Source organism: Ammospiza caudacuta, chromosome 3 (assembly GCF_027887145.1).
Source record: "Ammospiza caudacuta isolate bAmmCau1 chromosome 3, bAmmCau1.pri, whole genome shotgun sequence".
Lineage (NCBI taxonomy): Eukaryota > Metazoa > Chordata > Aves > Passeriformes > Passerellidae > Ammospiza > Ammospiza caudacuta.
This window is the reverse complement of record NC_080595.1, coordinates 47,762,870-47,776,896: the sequence shown is the minus strand read 5'-3', so window position 1 is coordinate 47,776,896 and position 14,027 is coordinate 47,762,870.

The window sequence follows — 14,027 nt, the reverse complement described above, 5'->3', positions numbered from 1 at the left end:
AGCACTAAAGTTGGGGTTTTTTGGAAAGCTTGAAATGTTGCAAGATAGACAGTTGACATATTTCAGTCTGTAGTCTTTAAGACCACAGCAAATGGTTGTTAACAGTCTTTAAAAGGCATTTGCCTTAAGAAAAAAATTACACTGATAAGGTAAGACAATTGTATCCCATGGGTAAATAGCAAAAGCTAATGGAATTAGATGTACAATTTCAATATGGTGTGGTGAATTTTCCTTTGCCAATGAAAAGAAGACAAATACTATACAGGAGGCTCAAGTGAGTAGGAGAAGTGTACTTCTGAAAGCAAGTTTTTAATGAGTAGGATCTTCTAAATGTCAAAACAGACTGGCTTCTGCTATTCTCTGAGTTTGTGCTATCAGCACTCAGGTGGCAGAAGAAACAATTAAAAACATAGCTTTATCTTTTTGGCACAGTGACTCATTTTTAACTTGAGGAGAATGCTTTGAGGTGTCTTTCAGACCAGCTGACAGTATTGATGATACTGCTAGAGTAAGGTATGAGGTGGCATAATCTTGTAGAAGTGAGATACACTGAGAGCACTCTAGCCAAATCTGTCTCATTTCAGCCTGGTGCAAGTTTCTTCAAAGGCAGATTCTCCTCAGTGGTTCAGAAATTGCCTCACACAGGATTTTTGAGAGGTTAAGTGTATGGTTGATAGTGACCTAGCAGTCAGTTCCTGGGTTTGGGAATAGAAATGGCTCTTATTGAGTCATTCCGCTGAGATGGTTTGCTATGGAATTTTCCCCTTAAGCCCTTGAAAACATTATTTCCAAAGATTTGAGGTGCCATTGAAATTTTCTGTAATGTGATAAATACTGAAGTTAGTGGCTGGTATCAACAAACATGCCTTAAACAACTGGATGTAGTTTAATCTTTGTGCTTGAATTGTTCAGGTAGCATAACGTAAAAGTAAAGCATAGCAGCCATATTCTTCAGGGGACAGTGGCCAGCGTGCTCTTTTCCTTTTAATTTATTTTACAGGGATAAAGTTATTTTGCACTTAATAAAAATACTGTGAAATTACAGAAGTTTCTGATTTTAATGAGGCTTTTTGAAGGAGTTTTTCTTTTCCCTTCTAACCCTTAGGAGTAAAAAGTAGGAATTTGTTGGTTATGCTGACAGAACTGTTACATATTTACCGTCTGTTTTGCTGGTAACTTCAGCCTATCTTTTTAGTGCACCTTTTAACATTGTTTTAAGGTGAATAAATCTTCCATCCTGCCTTGAAAAACAAACCCAAACAGCACAAGACAAAAGTAGCACCCTTCTGTCAAACCTGAGCATTTTTCTACACTCTCTGGTATAATGATGACAATTTGAATTCACATTTTAGCTTATAGCAAAGCTCTCCTGAACTGTGTTTCAGCAAACCTGTGTGTCAATTCTGATTTTGATGGACGGTTTGGTGACAGTCTGATTATATCTATAAATGGTATTTGCTGTAATAAGCATCATAAACACACACATTGCTCTTTTTTCATTTTCTTGAGCCTGCAAAGTTAGATGCGAACAAAATTTAAGACAGCGTAGGTTTAAATGTAGCCTTAAATGCAAATTTATTCTTATATCTGATAACCCAGAAGTACCTAGTTAGTAAGAGCTCGAGCAAGCTCTGATACCTGTTTTTGAGTGCCTTGGACTAATAGAGTGGAATGCAGAATCCTTTTACCAAGACTTGAATTTTTTTCTTCTCCCGAAGTGTCCCAGTGAAGCTAACACTACAATTGTGAAGAGTTGGAAGCTATTGTCTAGAATGCAGATTTGCTGTTGCTCCAAGAGCAGCAGGCTGACAGAGGTGTAGCTAAGCATGCACAGTCCACAGATGTTTCAGACTCAAGCAAAGACACTGCTTTGACACAGCAAAGTGCAGGTCATCAGAAACATGGTGGTAATGATGGATTTCTGCATCAGCAGTAGTAATGCCATTGCATTGGCTGTGCAATATATTTCTGTGCTGTATATTTCTTCTCACTTGTGCAAATAAAAAACGTGTGGCAGTAATTGCTGCTATGGAGCTCACAGCTGCTGGAGAATGAATTGGTAATCTTACTTTACTGCAGGTCAAACTACTAGTCTCTTTCCCAGAAAGAACCATCTTCCCTTCTGTGCTTCTCCAAGAAAAAGGCACTTGTTTGCAGCACGAAAAGGATTTCTTATAAAGAAACTGAGAGGTCTGTTAGTTATATGTTGGTAAGTCTTCTGTCCTCAAAGTTACACATTTCTTAGGCAGCTTTTATAGAAAAAAACCCACCCAGCTAGTTTCGTTATCATGTAGGACTACCTTTGATGTCTCACATTTAAGTTTTGTAGATAATGGAATCAAATCCAAAACCAGAGTGGTCAGGCACACACTGAATCATCTGGCACTAATTTCCTTTCCCTGGGGGCTGACACAATATTATTGTTGCCCTTAACATGAAAAATGGAGAAGTCCCAGCCCTGCTGTGTAGGAGGCCAGCCAGACATCATCAAAGTAAAGCTCCAGCTATTTATGCACTCAGAAGAATCTTTCTAAAGTTTCATTTGTACATCTGTTGATGGTGTGTTTAAAGTCTCTTAGGCTGAACAGTGGCCCTACATGACTGTTGTGTTACAGTTAACATGAGTTAAACATCAAGGGAATCTTTGAAGTGGTCACTAAGTGCTTTTAGTGATTGTTTCAAAGGCATGTTGTGCTGCACACCCATGCTTCTGTGTTTTTAAGTGTATGGACATAAAAAGGGCTGATGTGAAAAGAACAAAAATATCTTCAAGGTTTCTGTTGTACCCAAGTTTTGGTTTGGTTTTTAGTGTGTTTACACTGACCAGCATAGCTTACAGCATTCTCTGTGCACTGACCAAAGCCTGTTGCAAAAAGCTGAAATTTGTGCTTAATTCATGAGGACTGGGCCAGCTTTCATCAGAGGCTCTCCAGAAACTGAACTAGTCTGGGTAACAGTACTTGTTTTCTGCATTTGTACCAAACTCAAACTTCCCAAAGAAAATGTGGATGTCTAATGCTGTTCTCACAGAGCAGAGTTTGCTACATATGGTGTATGAATGTGTGGGTGAAGCTGTAGAAAACAGCTGGCCCTTCTGTGTTATTTTTTGTACCAAATTGTCCAACATGCTGGCACTAGATAATGGGCAGCTTTTTCAAAGTACAATGGTTTCCATGTGTTCTTGAAAATCTAGCTTCTCTTCTTTCCCTACAGGAGGGGCTAGTTTTAAAGAATATTTACTGGACATCTTTTGATGAGCTCACTACCCTGCTTTCCAATCATTCCTGTAACTTAATAGTCCTTAACTCTTAAAGGCCTCTGAGCTATAAGCTTTTGACCCCAGGCTTACAGTTCCTGTCCTGCTTCAAAAAGGTCAGGTCTGTCTTTAGCAGGTTGATAGAAGGATGTCCCGCAGAGCTCTCACAATTTCATCATTTCCCTTGCACCTTGAGATGTTCTTGACTCGTCTTTGGGATGAGAGGGTGTCTGGTGGTGCTCACCCATGGTGGGAAAGTTGCTTAACAGAGCGAGTGTTGCAGCTGGCACAGTGTTGCTGCAGCCTATGGATCTCTTGGTATGGTCCATGCTGCAAGGCAGTTGTGAGTGGCTTTTGTGTATGAAATTTCTAGTGTGCATGGAGGCAGAAAACAGATGAAGTCAGATGGTTCTGCCTCTTTGCATGTTGGACCCTTACAGCTAAAAACTGATTTGGTCACACAATCATTTACTTGAGCAGGTCTCAATCTAAACAGCAGAGGGCAGTTTTGCACACACATTTTGTGCAAGCTCACCCTGCAAAATCCTAATTTTCAGAATCTTCCTGTCTGGTGAGGTGATGCAATGCAGCATTTTGTCCAGACAGATTTGGTACGGTGTATAAGACAGGCTCAGTGGAGCAGCAGTGGAATGTGTTTCAACTGATAATACCTAATTTTGTCTTTTTAAAAACCTGTGTGTTTAAATTGTTGTGATGTCATGATTAGGAGGATTTCCCTCTTTATCTCCATCTTTCAATACAAACCAGGTAAATAGATAAGCCAGCTGCATTGTACAATTTAAACTCTGCAACAAAATGCAACTGGATCTGATTGCCAGGCATGCAAGAAAAGTTGTCCCCTGCCCAGCCGTGATTATTCTGGGTGAGCTTTGCTAGCTGGAGTGAAAGGAATGCACTTTTCACAGTTAACTGCAGGAGGGGTGGAGGTGAAATCTGCATCTTGAGATTTTACCTGGAGTTGGACTCTGCCTGTCATGGGCCATGGGAAGACAGCCAACCAAAAAAATAAAGAAGCAAGATATTATAGGTTGGTGACAGGATGCATTTTCAATGCTGGTTGAATTTCAGCTGATGCTGACAAAATCTACTCACCCCGTTGTGATCCTGCAGCTGCCATGAAGTGAGCTGATCTCATACTTTGTCTCTCTCACGCCTTGGAGGCAGCTGTTTGCATTGTAGTGGCACCCTGGCTCCAAACTGAATCTTTACTCCTACATCTCACAAGTGTTTTTTCTCTGCTCCCTGGTCTTTGCTTGTGGGGGGGTAAAATGTATGTATGCTATACAAGTAAATGGAAATTTTCCACCCTTGTAGCCATCAATCAGCATTTTTCCAAACACTGAACTTTTCAGTAAGAAATTCTTCAGTCTGCTCAACACATGACAGCATCTAGAGAAAGCTGTTTAATAAAAGATACTGTGTGAAAACCATGCTGCTTCTCTTTCCTTAGGTCACTCTGGCCATGTTACACCTGTAATATAGCCTGGAAGATACAGAAATGTGCTGTAAAAAACAGTATTTGCCTGTTTTGGCATGTATGTAAAAGAGCATTTCCCTGGAGCTCTGAAATATCAGCTGGTTAGCATCTCTTGTTGTATTTAATATATTTAATGAGAAAGAATGTACATTCAGCTTTGATGATTAAAATGACAATGATTATTGCATGAATTTTTGAATTATAATGCAATGACTAATTAAATGGAGAAATGAAGAAAAGGGATTCTTGAGCAAGCATGTTCTTTGCGAAACTCTCCCTTGTTGTTTCTAATTGATAGTACACACCTAATCAATTCATAGCAGTATTTCATTACTGCTGGGAACAGTCTGGTTTTGATGAAGATTTACTTTCACCACACATTGACCTGGTATAATGCAGCCTGGTCCTGTAAGTTACTGTGAGGAAGACTGCCAGCTCCTAGCGCTGAGGTGGAAGTTTTTGTCTATACAAAGAAAGGAAGCCCCATCTGACCCCAGGTTACAGCCTCCATATTAAATGAGTTCTAGTCAGTTTGCTATAATGACATCTGAATTTACATAACCATGAGGGGTTGCTATTTGGTTTATGTTTCATTTATCTCTCCATTTAAAGGTTTGAGCTTTAACATCAGGTTCCTTGGCTTGTTGGAAGTCATCTGACACAACTAAGGGCCCTTTTTTACCTCTTTGTAGGGATGTTATTTACTGGCCATTGGCACTGGCAGAATTCTTGGCATGAAATTATTATTACTTCTGTATCAGCAGAGATGTGTGTGGCACTCTGAGGAATCTGTCAAGATGAAGTCTCTGCTTCTGCAAACTCACAGCCTGGACTCCTGATCCCGTAATTTACTCTGCATGGTCCTTTCCTCATGGAAATCCAAGCAGTCAAGAGCAGGACATTGGGACAGTGACACAGGAAGGGAAAAGATAAGGTTTAGGATAGTGTGATTGTTTTGGTAGGAACTGGGTGGGTGTTTCATCTGAATTTTGTTTGAAGCTCTGAAGCTTGCTTCTTTTCTCCATCACATTAATTTTAGACTAGTTGGCTAAGCAGTGCTAGTTACTAGTGTAATCAGGAAAAATCAGACTTCAATCAACCATAGATCTGCCTATAAATAATTAAACCTACCAAAAGAAGGAAGTATTATAGGCTTAATAACTGAATAGATTTGAGGCACAACTTCCCCCCTAACTGAAAGCAATAACATGAGCTGTCAAGCACTGGGTTAATTGCTCTGCTGGCAGTCCTGCAGTTTGTAAATGCCTTCTGCATTGAAAATGTAAGAAGCGATCTTTCAGAAATCTAGATTGCTGTTGGATAGCAACTTTAAAAAGAACTCTGTTCTGTCAAAACTTTGTAATCAGCCCACATTGTAGTGCCTGAAATTCACTGATACCATGATACAAGCAGGAAAGCTGGGTCATAGGTATTAAAGCAGGAATAAATAAGGGAAACAGCCTAGAAGGCAATGCAGTGAGTCAGTGTCCATCTTAAATGTTGGATTGCAAACTGTGAATGCTTGACAACCTGATAAAACAGTTGCAAATTGGAGAAGTACTTTACAGAGAGAAAGTTGTAGCCCAGTTTTGGGCAGCTGCCCCATCCTTAAAAACAATGCCTTCTAAAGCATGCTTTTGACCCTCCAAGTCTTGGTGGTTAGAGCAGTTCTGTTGGCTCTATCCTCCTTTTTCTATTTCGGAGCTGGTTTCCAGAAAGCAGAGGAGGACATGCCTGGCAGGTTATGTGGTAACCATATGTTCAGGAAGTCAGATGATGAGACTGGTGTGCCCTGCCACGCTCAAGAACCAATGGATTGTCTGGTACTTAGTGGGAGCTTGAGCACTAAGCTTGAGCACCACTTGGGCACCTTGGCTTCTCTGGGCAACTATGAAAGTGAGTGCTCATAAGTTATGTTGGTTTATTAAAGGGAACACATCCCCTGAGATGGAATGTATTGATACTGGGGCAGTGCTCTCCCCATGCTTTTGGTCATAAAATGTGAAGCAAGGAAAAAAGAATTACTCCTTTGTAGAATCCCTGTCTTATTTTGGTTGTTTCCAGAATGGTGTTAGGGCCTTGTCAGCTTGGAGCAGTGTTTTCTCTGCTGCATTGCCCTTGAAGATCTTCAGCAGGCCTGACAATATTTGTCATTAGACTTTAGATCTTTTCAAAGATAGGTATCTCCTACCTTGGGCAGCACATTTTCAAGAAAAACAGTGATCTCACCCTGATTTTAAAGAAAAAAAGAAACAGACTGCAGTCTGACAGAACCAGCAGTGGCTCAGACTCAGGAATCTTCATGGCCTTCCCTTTTTCAAAATCTGAGTGTTCAAATTCTGCCTGCCCAGCTTCTGATAATGTTGCAGGGGATGTGGGTCTCAGGGGGTGACACTGCAAACTCTGTTATTAATTGATGCAGGAGTGGTGTTGTAAATTCAAAGTATTTGTAGGTCCTCACAGTATATGTAGTCACCAAAGAATTTGTAGAGACTATCACTGGGTTTTTGAAGACATGCTGCTGAAAGAGTAGTTCTCTGCAACAACATTGATTATCTTCATTTGGGGGAACTTCGGTGCATTTTCCTTTTTTCTTGGAAGACCAAATTATTTTTTGTTAATATCAAAGAATATCACCCTTTGTGACATGCCTGCAGATGCAGTGTAGCTGTGCTCTTGTGAGGCTTCACCAGAATCAGGGGCCAGAGACACAGAGTTAATGATTATCTAGACACATCATCCTTTGCCCCAGAGCCAATACCATCTGCTGCTAATCACCTTTCAATGCCTTTAAGGTGTGAGACTGCTCATTTATTTCAGTGGGAAGGGCATGTGCCATGAAGCAGAGCTTTGTGGGCAGTCTTGGATGCCTGATGCAAGGCTTCTTTCGTTGCTTCCCAAAATGAGGGTGTCTTCTGACAGGGTTTAGGCACTGGAAATGTTTTTGTTTTCTGGGTAAATATAAGTCTGCTGTAGCCAATATCTTTCAATTTAACAGCTTTCAGTGAGTGTCAGTATTCTCATACACCAAAGCTCTTTTTACATTTTAACTTGCTGTGTGAAGATCATACAGAAGAATTTATACGCTGCCCTTTGCTGGGCATCTTCTGAAAACCGAGTGCCTTTTGCTGTCTAACGGGCTTAGCACTTGGGCTTTTCTTTTTTAAAGTGTTGAAATACACCTCAGAATACAAATGCAGAGGTACATTGCAGATGTACACAGTGGAGTCAAATTTTCAGGGTTGGCACTGCAGATAGCATCAGGGCACACAGCTGTTTGGTCCAACATGACTGGGGACAGGGCATCAGGTCTAGATTCAGACCTGTCTCCATGGGACCAGGTAGTGCTCACTGTTTCTGCCAGCCCATCATTTTGCCACAGACATCTGTGTGATAAGTGCAGAAGATGATGAAGCTGTGGTAGCTTTGTGTGCAGCAGCAGTAGCAGCAGCAATGGAAGCTGAGAATCTGTCTGGGCCTCAGTGTAAAACGCAGCTTTTCCTAACAAAGCCAAGTTCATCTTAAACTTCTTTATGGAGGAATTTTTCCTTTTTCCCCTTGCCTTCCTTCACCTGTCTTTAATAGAGCAAGCAGTTTTGCAGTTTTCAAGCTTGGCTGTAAATCACGAGAAGGAAAGGGGCTCCCATGTCCAGGTGTGCTGGCCAGCGGCGGCACCGGTGCAGGAGCCCCGCTGCTGCGGCTTGCAGAGCCCGTGTCGCTAGATGGCAATGTGGCACTCCTGCAGCCGCGGCTCCTGAAAAAGGGCTCGCTTCTTTTCCTCTATTTATCTCTGCCAAACTGATGATTGCACCCACCACCTCGGCAAGAGAACAGAACAAAATCATTTCATAGAACATTACAGCTGTTGTGCCTTTTTCTTTTCTTTCTTTTTTCCTTTCTTTCCCCCACAGTTCTTTGTCCCACAGCAGGGTGCAGAGGTTTGAAAACCTTCCTTCTTAATCACTCTCCTTCTAAAAACAGAGAAAACACAGCCTCTTGGGAGAAATTAGCTGTGAGAAAAGCATTTCTCAAACAATTGCCAGGAAATATTGTCTTGACCGATATTCCTGATGTAACACTGTCGTTCTCAGTACTGTTATTCCAACATAGTTGACTGAAAAAACAGCAGGATACAGATCTGTAATGCATGATCTGCAGCTTACCACCTATCTTACCTTTTTATATACATTTGCTTTCAGTTTGTATCCTCCCCCCACCCCCTGGAGCTATTCTGTTTTGGAGAGTGAAGAATTATTTGTGACTCTCCTCTTGTGACTAGTGTATTAGGCCAAGACTGTGACGAGGCATGGCTGAAAATTAAGGTTATGCCTCTGATGCCTGGGTTCCTGATTGAAATTCAGTGTTGTGTGCTGCAGAGAGGATCAGGCTGCATGCTTCCAGCGATCCCTCCTAGCCTTAAAGGCTGGCAGCCTGAAAATACGTGAGGTTGGTGAAGCCTGAATTTCAGTGGGAGCAGCTGGAGAGCAGGTATGCATGAAGAAGGGAGCAGAAATACACTGAGACCAGGGTCTCGACCCTGAAAGCCCTCTCCCCATTTTTGTATTCATGGAAGATGGACGTAGGGTGGGGAGAGGCTGGAGGAATGGTGGTAAACTTTGAATGCTAAAAGCCAGCGTTAGCAGTGGCTGGGAACTGCTAGTAGCTATCCAGAGAGCTGTGTGTACACACATGCGTGCCCACTGGCATGCACAGCCATAGCTGTTTGTATTGTGTGGTTCAAATTTTGTCCTTCCTTACATAAATTCATGGAGATTTGAGAAGCGAGCCTTGCTCTATGGGACAGGGTGTGAACTGAAGCACCTTCTGGAAGACAGACAGCAGTGTAATCCTTTCATTCAACCATGTCTGCAGCTGCTTTTTATAAACTTGGCATAAATACATACTCAGTGAAGCCAGGCCTGTGTAGCTGGAAAATATTTTCCACCATCCAAAAAAACCAGAAGATTGGAAAAAGAGCCCAGAAATTGTGCATAACATGGAATGGCCTCACTTGTGGTTTTTTTCCATGACTTCCTCAGCTCATTTTTCTGCTGCCAATTTTAGAAGCCCATAAGTCATACTTGTTAAACTTTCTCAGTTAAAATGTAACTCTAAGAACAAAGTCATATGATATGTTGCAGCCAAATAATCCTTCCAGAGCCTCCGACTGAGAACAGCTACCCCGATGTGGCCAGCTCGCAGACCCGCGCGGGCTCCTGTCCCGGGAGAGGCAGGGCTGAGGGGCAGGTTCACAGCCCGGGGCTCAGCTCTGCTCCCCGCATGGGCGATGCTTCCCAGTGCACTTCAGCAATGTCTCCCTGCTTTTGCCGAGGCAGGCAGGCAAAAATTTCAGCTCTTCCTCTCTGAGGACTTCAGGCAAGAGGCTGAGCAGAGGAGGCAGCGAGGGGAGGCAGCGCAGAGGGTTTGGCGGTGGAGGAAGGTGCTGCTGCGGTCAGGGTGAGGGAGCTGAGGGGTGAGAAAACAGCAGGTTGCCAAAAGCGAAAGTGAATTTGCTGGAGGGTTTGAAGAAAGGACATCCTCATTCTCATTCACTGCCTTTTCAAGTGTTGAATCAATATGGAAGTACATTCATGCCAGGAGCAATAAGTTTGCCAGTTTTGCTCTATTTTATAGGGTGATTTTGCTTACACCACACCCCAGATGACTGTTCTAAAGTGCCATCCTTTGTCCAGGGTCTGCTCTGAGGCCTTGCAAAGATTCCCAGTCACTGCTGGGAGGATCATTCTAAATTTACCCTTGGCAGTAGCCAAGAGTGGGAGCTGGGGATGTGGCTGATGGCCGTGCCGGCAGCGGTGCTCCAGCCCGCCGGCGCTGGCAGTCCCAGCCCGGGCGCCTGTGACCTGCTGCCGGCTTGGGAAGGCAGGGAGTCCCGGGACCCCGAGGGCTGCCTCGGGCATCCTCTGTGCCCACAGCGTGCATAGCCGGCAGGGTGCGAGGGACTGCAGCAGGCAGAGGAGAGGCAGGTGAGAGGAGCGAGTGGAACCTTGAGGGGCTTCAAATGCTCCGAGTGGAACCGTGAGGGGCTTCAAATGCTCCGAGTTCCAGCCCTGCCCCCCTCCCCTTCTGCTGGCGGCGGAGCAGCATGAAAAGTCTCCCTCTGGAGGGAAAAAAAAAAAAAAAAAAAAAGAAAAAAGAAAGAAAACGCTTATGTTTTCCTCTCTAAATATCAGCTTTCGAGTTTGGTTGTGGCCCTCGATGGAAAGTGGGAGAGTGTCTGGAGGAAGTGGGGGGAATCACGCTGCTGCGCAGCGGCTGCCGGGAGCGGTGGGCCCCAGAGACCGCCTTTCTGCGGCAGGGCGGAACGCCCTCGCGAAGCCTGTGTGGTCTTCACGGGAAGGGAGGAACTGAGCAAACCCACTGGAAACCGGCAAGGGTGTTGTAATGTTTTTTGGACAGCCTGTTTCAAAAAAACAGCGACTGCCTCTCTCTCTCTCTCACTCTCCCTCTCTCCACCGCCCCCCTCCCCCCTCCCTGGCAGCCTCTTCCTGTGCCATGACATTGAGGGAGGGAGGTGGTGGTGACTGATGTAACCGCGGCCAGGGAGAGTCTCTTGCCCAATGTGCAGAGGCTGGACGATGGCCAGAGAAATTTGCTAAGGCTGGGTTTTCTCACAACGGGCTCCCTGTGTCTGTGCACATACCTGTAACTGGGCCAGGTGCTTGGCACGGCTGCCTCCCCTGCCAAGTACACGAGGTGGCAGAGCTACTCAAGCCAGGAGGAGGAGAAGAAGGAGAAAAGGAAGAAAATGTTGTTCTTTTCCCACATGAATGCAGACCCAATAACATACCTAGGCAGTCATTGTTTGTGTCACCATGTTGTAATTAATAACACTGTCTGTTCGCTGAGGCCAGCTGTTCTTTGTGCTCTTGGCTGGAGCGTGGGGGAGATCGTGAGGAGAAGCCTAGCAGTTTTTCTGCTGGATCACCACCTTTAAGTTATTGTGACAGACCTTTAAAAGGATGTCTTTGTATGAACTGGAATATAATGCTCAGCTGGGCTCTTAAATTCTGGCTCTGTTGAGAAAAGAGATCCGTTCATATCGATTGTCATTTTGTATGCAGTTCAGGCACCGACTTGTAGAAAATCTGGGCCAAGAGAGATATCATTAGGTATTTATGGGGGTTTGGTTGGCTCAGCAGTCAGTTTTTCCATTGTCATGCCGTGACAGTAGTGCATTACATACACCCTCAGGAGACATCCTTCTGCTACCACAACATAAAGGACTTTTTTTTCTTTTTCTGACTCATCTTCAGCTTGAAAAAAAATGCCAACCACCACCAGTAAATATAATTAGCAACATGCAGATACACTTTGGGTAGCTTTCAGAGCCCGTTGGGATAGTTCCTGTTAAAATAGTCTCATCGTTTCTTACCCATGCTTGGACCTCCATCTGCATTCCTGATTATACTTAGATGTTTTAACATAGCCTGGTGATGTTGTAGGCTGAGGAGCCATTTCTAGTTTGGACAAAGAGGAGGAATATATTTAACACTGGGATCATCTTTCATGCACAGGCAGGAGCTTTGGCCAGGCTCACAAGGCAGGGGAGTACAAATGGCGGTGCTGTGCCGGATGCAAGGTCTGCTTAGCTCTTTATCCTGCCTCTGACAGGGGCCAGCAGCAGATGCTGCGGGAAGGAGGACAAGAAGCAAAGCAAGTCTAGACTGATTCTGCCCCAGTGTGCCCTCTTGGCTCCCTGCATAACAATTCCCATTCACCAAAGCACAGAGAAAGAAGAAACTGCTTCCTTAGGCCTGTTCCCCAGCCACTTCAGGTTCCTGCTGTGCAGTGGCCCTTGTTTGTTTTGCCTCCCAGACGTGGTTTTGGGTGGGATAGATTCACTTTGGATCCACTTGGTCACGTGGGGATTTCTGGGTTAAATGTGTCCTCGCCCCCTCAGTATTTCCCTTATGTAAGCATGCTGGAGCTGGGAGCAGGTGGCACACAGCTGGGCTCTGCTGTCTGCTAGGTGGGTGAAGTCTGTGCCTGCCCAGTTAGGGGCTGCTGCCTGTCCCCTTTGTGCCATTGGAGCACCACAAAACCAGGGCCCAGTCTTTGGATCCATGTTTCACCTTGGGGTGAGGGCTGGCACCAGTCACATGACTCTGAGCATGCCAACTAGGAGATTATATGGCTTTGATTATTTATTTATTTATTTCAGCCTGTGACTAAGATGGGGGAGTATTTGTATGGAGCCACTCCTCCCAGAAATTGCTGTTTATATTTCAGTCTCCTGAGCAGAGTCATATCTGAAGTGCTCATGGCCCAGCAGTGGTATGTGAGCCCTGCTGGCATGTCCTCACATAACCTGGCATTCACGCTGCTGGACAGAGTGTGGGCTGCTGTTTGCTCATCCCAAGTGCAAATGAGCAGAAGTTTTCCTCTGTATTCCTGATTGCTGAGCTCAGAGGGGTGGAGGAGAGGAAGAGCAAGCTTCCCTCTGAAAAGTGGCCAAGGCTTGAGTAGGGCCAAACCTGGGGTTACACTGAGAAAAGTGAGACAGTGTGGAAGGGGTGGTGGCCCTACAGCCACAGATAATACTGCAGAGCTCACCAGTGCAGCACGTGTTCAGCACAGTCACTTGTAGCACTGCTGTGTGTGTAAGCAAGTGAGTACCTGCTGCCATGTGATCAAAAGGAGAGATGCTTTTAGAAGCAGGCGAGGGTGGTGTGAAAAAACGAGTCAGCTGAAGCATCCTTGGCTTGTAGGACACCTGTAGGCTAGTAGGCACAAATGAAACTGTCCACAGAAACTCCTCAAATATCAAGCTGGTGTTTACTTCCATTATCTCTACCGAATTCCACCTGTGTAAGCCACTTATTCCTTTGGGATCTCATCAATTCAAGATGCTGGTTGTAGACACAATTAACCTCTGGGGGAAGGGCAGCGCCAGCTCAGATAACTTTGTGGGAAAATGGTTTCCCAAAGCAAGGGTCTTTGCCCCTCTGGCAGGGCAGAGGTCAATACAATGAATTAACCAGGAAGAATTTAAAGCCTAGAGCTTTAAAACAGCACTTGACTAGGTGGCTAGCAAATGGCATATGGGGAAACAGGATTTTGTATTCTTGAGCCAAGGGAGGCTTGGTGAATCCTGTCCCCACATGTCATCAGTTGCTAAAACAAGTCTTCTGGAAATGTTAAAGTCTGTCTCTCTCTCCACCTTGCCCAACAGCAGTGCAAGTAGCACAACTTCATCTGAGTTTTGTGATGTATGAGTAATCCTGCCTCCAAGGCTGTCTGGGACTTGTGCAC